We start from the raw sequence: 6,627 nt of genomic DNA on the forward strand, positions 1-6,627 counted from the left end.
GGGTCTCTGCTGATTGGCTGCGGCGTGACCAAGCCCCGCCCCTCGGCCTGAAGGCGTTTCCAAAACCTGCGGGGGGCGGAACGTGCCCGCGACCCCGGCTCTTTGTTACGGCCCAGCTGGGAGTCGGCTTCCGCAGCGGAGACCCCCTGCTGCACCCTCCCGGGGGGAGTCAGAGGATGTCGGAGCTGGAGGCCCTTGGGACACCTCTGCCGCCTCCCGGGGTTTGCAGATAAGGTCGCGGAGGCTCAGAGAGGGGACCGACCTGCCCGAGATCACACCGCAAGCCCTTTTATGAGAACCAAAGCTTGAGAACTAAGACGAAGTCCAAGGCTGAGCCAGAGTAACTTATCCTTCTCGCGGACCCTCCATAATCTCTCTCTCTTTTTTTTAATAAATGTATTTTATTGATTTTTTAGAGAGAGGAAGGGAGAGAGATAGTTAGAAACATCGATTCAGCTGCCTCCTGCACACTCCCTACTGGGGATGTGCCCGCAACCAAGGTGCATGCCCTTGACCGGAATCGAACCTGGGACCCTTCAGTCTGCAGGCCAACGCTCTATCCACTGAGCCAAACTGGTTAGGACCCTCCATAAGCTCTTGATATCCTTTCTGCTCAGACACTGCCTCGAACTCAAAGAAGGCGTGTCACCCAGGACAACTCGGCCTCCCCTACCGTCTGAGGTTCTCTGCCGCAGACACGGCCCGTGACAAGGGCCCAAGGCACAGACTCACCCCCAAAGTTCTTTGACACGTGTGGCTTCCATGTGTCATTGATGCCTCATCCTATCAGGAAAAGGTTGGGGGAGGAATGCTTGTGTATCTAGATGTGGAGAGCCTTGAAGGTCAGGTTTAGACTTTAAGACACAGTTTGGAGGTGGGTCCCCACTTCACCCCTCACCTCTCCTTCCCCACAGTTACTGGCGGGGGGAATGTTTGAAAGGGTACAGTGGCTAGCACAGCACTCACTCTCTCGCTCTGGGTCTTCCTCTCTCAGTTCCCAAGTTAATACCTTTTCCCTCTCCCTTCCCTTAAAAACAACAACAAAACATAACCAGAGTTAAACATTTTAAATCCTTTAATATCTTTAAATATGCAGTGTTTACATTTCCCTTATTGTCTCATAATCTCCTTCCCTAGTTTTTCAAGTTCCAAACAAAGCCCATATATTGAAGTTGGTTTGTATGTCTTTAGGTCTCTTTATACCAATGGTCTCTCTCTCCACGTTTACAAAAGGACAACATGAATAAATTATGATAATCTTCCTAAAGCATCTGCTCTGATGGCAACTCTCTTGCTTCAAACTCTCTGAGAGGCCACCTTTTTTCTTACAGGATAGAATGATGTACGGTTATTGAACGTGGTGCCAGAGGTTCTTAGCAATTGGACCCTGAAACAGCATTTTCCACTTCATCTTCACACCCTCCCTGTACCCCTGCCGTCGTCCTCTCAGAACCTCCTATCTTGTTCCAGACCTCTTCATTGCTTTCACCCCTTTCACAACATGTATCTCCTCTGCCCAGAATTCCCCAATTCTCGTGGTAACCTGGCTCAGCTGAGGGAACTAAGATAGTTGCTCTAGGCCCAGCTGGGCCCTAGAACAGTGGTTCTCAACCGTGGCTGCACATTAGAATCACCTGGGAATCTTTTTAAAATCCTGATTTCTGGGCCTCATCCTCCGGAAATTCTGTTTCTTTGTTAGTAATGTTGTGGCCCCACCCCATAACAAAGAAACAGAATTTCCGGAGGATAAGGCCCCAGAATTTCCGGAGGATGAGGACCAGAAATCAGGATTTTAAAAAGATTCCCAGGCGATCCTAATGTGCAGCCAAGGTTGAGAACCACTGCCCTAGGAGGACCTAAGCAGAAAGAGGGCTCGTGTAAAATGACTGACACATCTTGCTTTCCCTTGAACTGTCCTGGTTTTAAAACTGCAAGTCCTATGTCCCAGGAACTTCATTAGTCCCAGGCAAAATGGGACAGTTGGTCTCCTTACTTCTGTACACCTCAGAAAATGTCATAAGGGAAGCCTATAAGGGGGTTTCCATATAGAAAAATGGGGTCATATAGGTCATTGATACCACTCCCAAGGTAATTCAATAGGTGGACTGATTGCTATAAGCCGTGGAGATGGGTCATTCGACCATTGCTCTCTATATTAGCTTCCTAGGCTGCCGGAACAACGTGACACAATCTGGGTGGCTTAAACAACAGAAATTAATGTCTCAAAGTTCTTGAAATGTATGTCTCTAAGTTCTTGAAACCAGAAGTCAGAGATCAAAGTGTTGGCAGGGTCGGTTCCTTTGAGAGCTGTGAGGAAATATCTGATTCATGCCTCTCCTAGCTTCATTGGTTGCTGGCAGTCTTTGGCATTCCTTGACTTGTGGATGCATCATCTTGGTCTCTGCCTTCATGTTCATGTGGGATCCTCTTGTGCGTACGTGTCCGTCCAAATTCCTGCTTTTATAAGGACACCAGTCATATTGACTTAGAGGGCCCACCCTGCTCCAGTATGACTCATCTTAACTAAATACATCTGCGATAATCCCTATTTCTAAATAGGGTCACGTTCTAAGGAACTGGGGGTTAGGAATTCAGCATATGAATCTGGGGAGGGCAGCACACAATTCAACTCACAGCAGTAGCAAATGAAAGACCATCCACCTACCCCTTCAGAAATCATTGACTCTGAAGGAGAGGCTGAAGAAGGAAGAAAAGGATACAGGATTGGCCAGTTGCTGTTCAAAGATTCTAAGTTCCCCAGTAACAGTAGTTGAGCTCACCTCGGTTGACTCACAGAAGCGATACCTGAAGTCTTATGCACAAAGAGAATGCTTGAATACTTGGAAATCTCATAGCTATAGAATCAGAAATGACTTTATTTCCAGGTAACTCTCATGAGATATGCCAGCAAAGTTGCTCTGGATGAATCAAACAATATAATTAAGCTGAGGGGCTCTGTTAGTAGAGACAATTTCTCTACTACCAAGATGTGTAATTGGGACAGACATGTTAGGAGAATGGCTAAATCTGAGTTGTGGAGACACTAAGTGGAAGCTGCTTACGATCCTCCCACCCAGAATGATGGCTGACCAGCTCCTATAACCTGGGGGAAGTCAGAAAATAGGGAGACGGAGGTACTTCTTGGCCAAGCATTCTGTGGTTCAATATCTGGATCATTAACCCTCCTGTAAAGGGACCCAATAAGCAGATGGGACCTGGAGACTCTATTGACTATTATTGCCCATTGAGGCAAATAGTTGGACACTGGCCTCAGGCATGGTCAATAGGCTTGAACAAATAGCACATCCATTTTAGATTATCTTGCTGTTTTGTGATGAAGCCAATAGCTTATTTCCAGTTTCCTGCCATTAAGACAATCAGAGCAGTTAGCTTTCCCATGAGATAGAAAGCAGCAATGTAATTTACTAGTAGTAAATTACACTAGTGTAATTTACACTAGTTAGCTGTGTGACCATGGGCAAAGTCTTTTGACTTCTCTTTCCTTTCCTTTTATCTTCGACTTCTTGAGAAGATTAAAAAAGACATTATAAATGTGTCTCACATTCCAGTAAAACTAAAATTTGACATACGCACAAGTTTACTCAATGTTCATGCAACTGCACAAAATTTTATATGCAACACATGGACTTTAATAGAAGAGAATTTGGCCTTTATAAACTAGCTTACACATCAAGTCACATTTATAATGTGGCATTATTATTGTGTGGCCAGTTACATGTTCACTTGTTATTGTGCAATTGGTTGTGACACCATGAGGAGAACATGCACCACGCAGATGATTCTGAGCCTCTCCCGACACTTGATTGAGAACAGTGCACATGTGTACTGCCTGGTACAATTATAAGCAAGCAGATGTGCATGGGCCTGGTTTAAAGAAAAGATCGGCACAGAACTACACGTTTTCTAATCAAGGACACATTTAAAGAAGATAAAATAAATGCACGGAAAATGGCATGAAAAAATTTATTCTGAAGACTATTCAAGAGGCAGTCACTTCACCCCACCAGTGTGGCTCAGTGGTTGAGCCTCAATCTATGACCCAGGAGATCAAGGTTCCATTCCCAGGTAGGGCACATACCCAGGTTGTGGGCTCCATCCCCAGTGGAGGCAGCTGATCAATGATTCTCTCTCATCATTAATGTTTCTCTTTCTCCCTCTCCCTTCCTCTCTGAAATCAACAACAAAGAGAGAGAGAGAGAGAGAAAGGGCAATCACTTAAACAACACATGGTGGTAACCTCTAGAGCAGCGGTTCTCAACCTGTGGGTCGCCACCCCTTAGGCGGTCGAACGACCCTTTCACAGGGGTCGCCTAAGACCATCCTGCATATCAGATATTTACATTACGATTCATAACAGCGGCAACATTACAGTTATGAAGTAGCAACAAAAATAATTTTATGGTTGGGTCACAACATGAGGAACTGTATTTAAAGGGCCAGAAGGTTGAGAACCACTGCAGAGTGTCAAAAATTAAAACAGAACAAGTTTGTGTGTGTCTGTTGTCTTACTACATATTAAAAGCTATTTAGAATATCTATATTTAGGTTTCTCAAATCAAACACTTGAGAAACCTCCATTTGGGAAGACTGAGTTTTGCTCGATCAGACTATCTTATTCAAGAGTTTTTTTTTACAATGTATGCTTGAACATGTCTGTTTCAATTCTGATACCTCCTTTCACACTCTCTTCCACAGCTGGAATAAATATGTCATTCTGTTCTTTTTTAGCTTTTTGTAATCATGATGATGTTTTATGTTTAATTCTAATTCATCTGAAGTTTATGGTAACGTATGGTGTGATGTATGGATCAAAGGCAAACCTTCATTCAATTTAATATTGTTGCTGTCCCACTATTTATTAAAAAGTGTTTCCTTCTTTGTGCTATTAATTTTGATCTGACATGTACATATTAACTTTGAATAGTTGGAATTTTCTGTTATCTTTGATACCACTGATTTTACAAAACTTAAACAATAGTGGTGTATAGTTTAGTAGTTGTTGCTTCATAGTAAGTTCAAATCTGATAGGAAGAATCTAACATAGTTACCTTCAAAAGAGCCTTGTATTGTTCAATTGTTCTTCACCAGCAATGCATGTAGTTCAGTAGAGTCTTGGAGGATTATAAACACTAAATAACTATGTTTCCAAGCCCAGGTTTCCTATTGGCCTTACCTCAGACATAGCAAAATACAAATTTTGGGGAATAAGCATATTAAAGAAGTTCTGTTTGTTACAATTTGAGAGCTTCCACCATAGAAATTGAGGTCATTTTTATTGTATTTCTCCTTCTGAGCTCTGGCCAATCACTCTGCCTTACTTTATATTCACATAACACAATTTTTTTATTGACTCCATCTGTCATGTCTAGAATTGTGTTTGTTCCGATTTTTTTGATACTTACTACTATAAATATGGTATTATTCCTGTTATTTTTTCTGTCTATTGATGATATGTAGAAACACAACTGATTTTCAAGAAGGTATTTCTATCTCCTTAACTTTTCTGAACTCATATTACTGCTAATAGTTTTCTGGTTAATTTTTAGAAACACAAAAATAGTGTTTTCTGCAAAATTTGACAGTATTTCTTCCTTTGCTATATGTATGCCTCTTATTTTGCATTTGAGCACATTTTTATATCTACTTGCACTTGTGCATTTTAGAGCTACTTGGATAGGAATGCATGGTTTCTAGTCTAGCATGTAAGAAGCTTGGAGTGGCCACTCTGTGTTAGCAAGTAAAAAGATGAACATGTTGGTAAAGTAACAATTCTTCTTAGAGCCATAAAAGAAGTGAGGTCAGAGGGCAAATTGTTGCCCTAGCATTGGAGAGACCAGACTGGGTTGCTGATGCCTGAGGACTTGGCACCCAGCAGGGACTTCCACACAGGTGTTGCTTCCCTGCCTCTTCCTTCAGTCCCTCAGCCCTGGCCCCAAGCCGTCCAGGACCTGCTGCTCGGTGTGGCCTGCAGAGCAGCAGCATAGGCATCACCTGGGAACATGTGAGAGATGTAGAATCTCGGATCCCACCTCAGATTCACTGAGTCCGAATCTGCATTTTCACAACATCCTCAAGGTGATTCATGAGCACATTAAATAAAATTCGAGAAGCTCTGATCTCCGGAGCTTGCAGAAATGTCCACCAGATGGCAGGATTGCAGCAGGCATTGGCAGCAGAGCCACAACCAGGCACCAAGTCTCCTTCCAATAGTACCTTAAAGGGCACTAGAAGTTTGGAGCCATCGCCCATGAACTGTGGAAAGCATGAATGGGAGAGCGAGCCCAGAGGAGAACCCTATTCAGCGAGTGGCAGGTTGTGGCGTGTGAGTCATGAATCCCCCCTCTCTGGGCTTACCCCAGGTGTTTCCACATGCATTGTCTAGTGCAGTGGTTCTCAACCTTCTGGCCCTTTAAATACAGTTCCTCATGTTGTGACCCAACCATAAAATTATTTTCATTGCTACTTCATAACTGTAATGTTGCTACTGTTCTGAATCGTAATGTAAATATCTGATATGCAGGATGGTCTTAGGCGACCCCTGTCAAAGGGTCGTTCGACCGCCAAAGGGGTCGCGACCCACAGGTTGAGAACCGCTGACCTAGAGGA

This window comes from Myotis brandtii, unplaced genomic scaffold, assembly GCF_000412655.1.
Source record: "Myotis brandtii unplaced genomic scaffold, ASM41265v1 scaffold806, whole genome shotgun sequence".
Taxonomy (NCBI): Eukaryota; Metazoa; Chordata; class Mammalia; order Chiroptera; family Vespertilionidae; genus Myotis; species Myotis brandtii.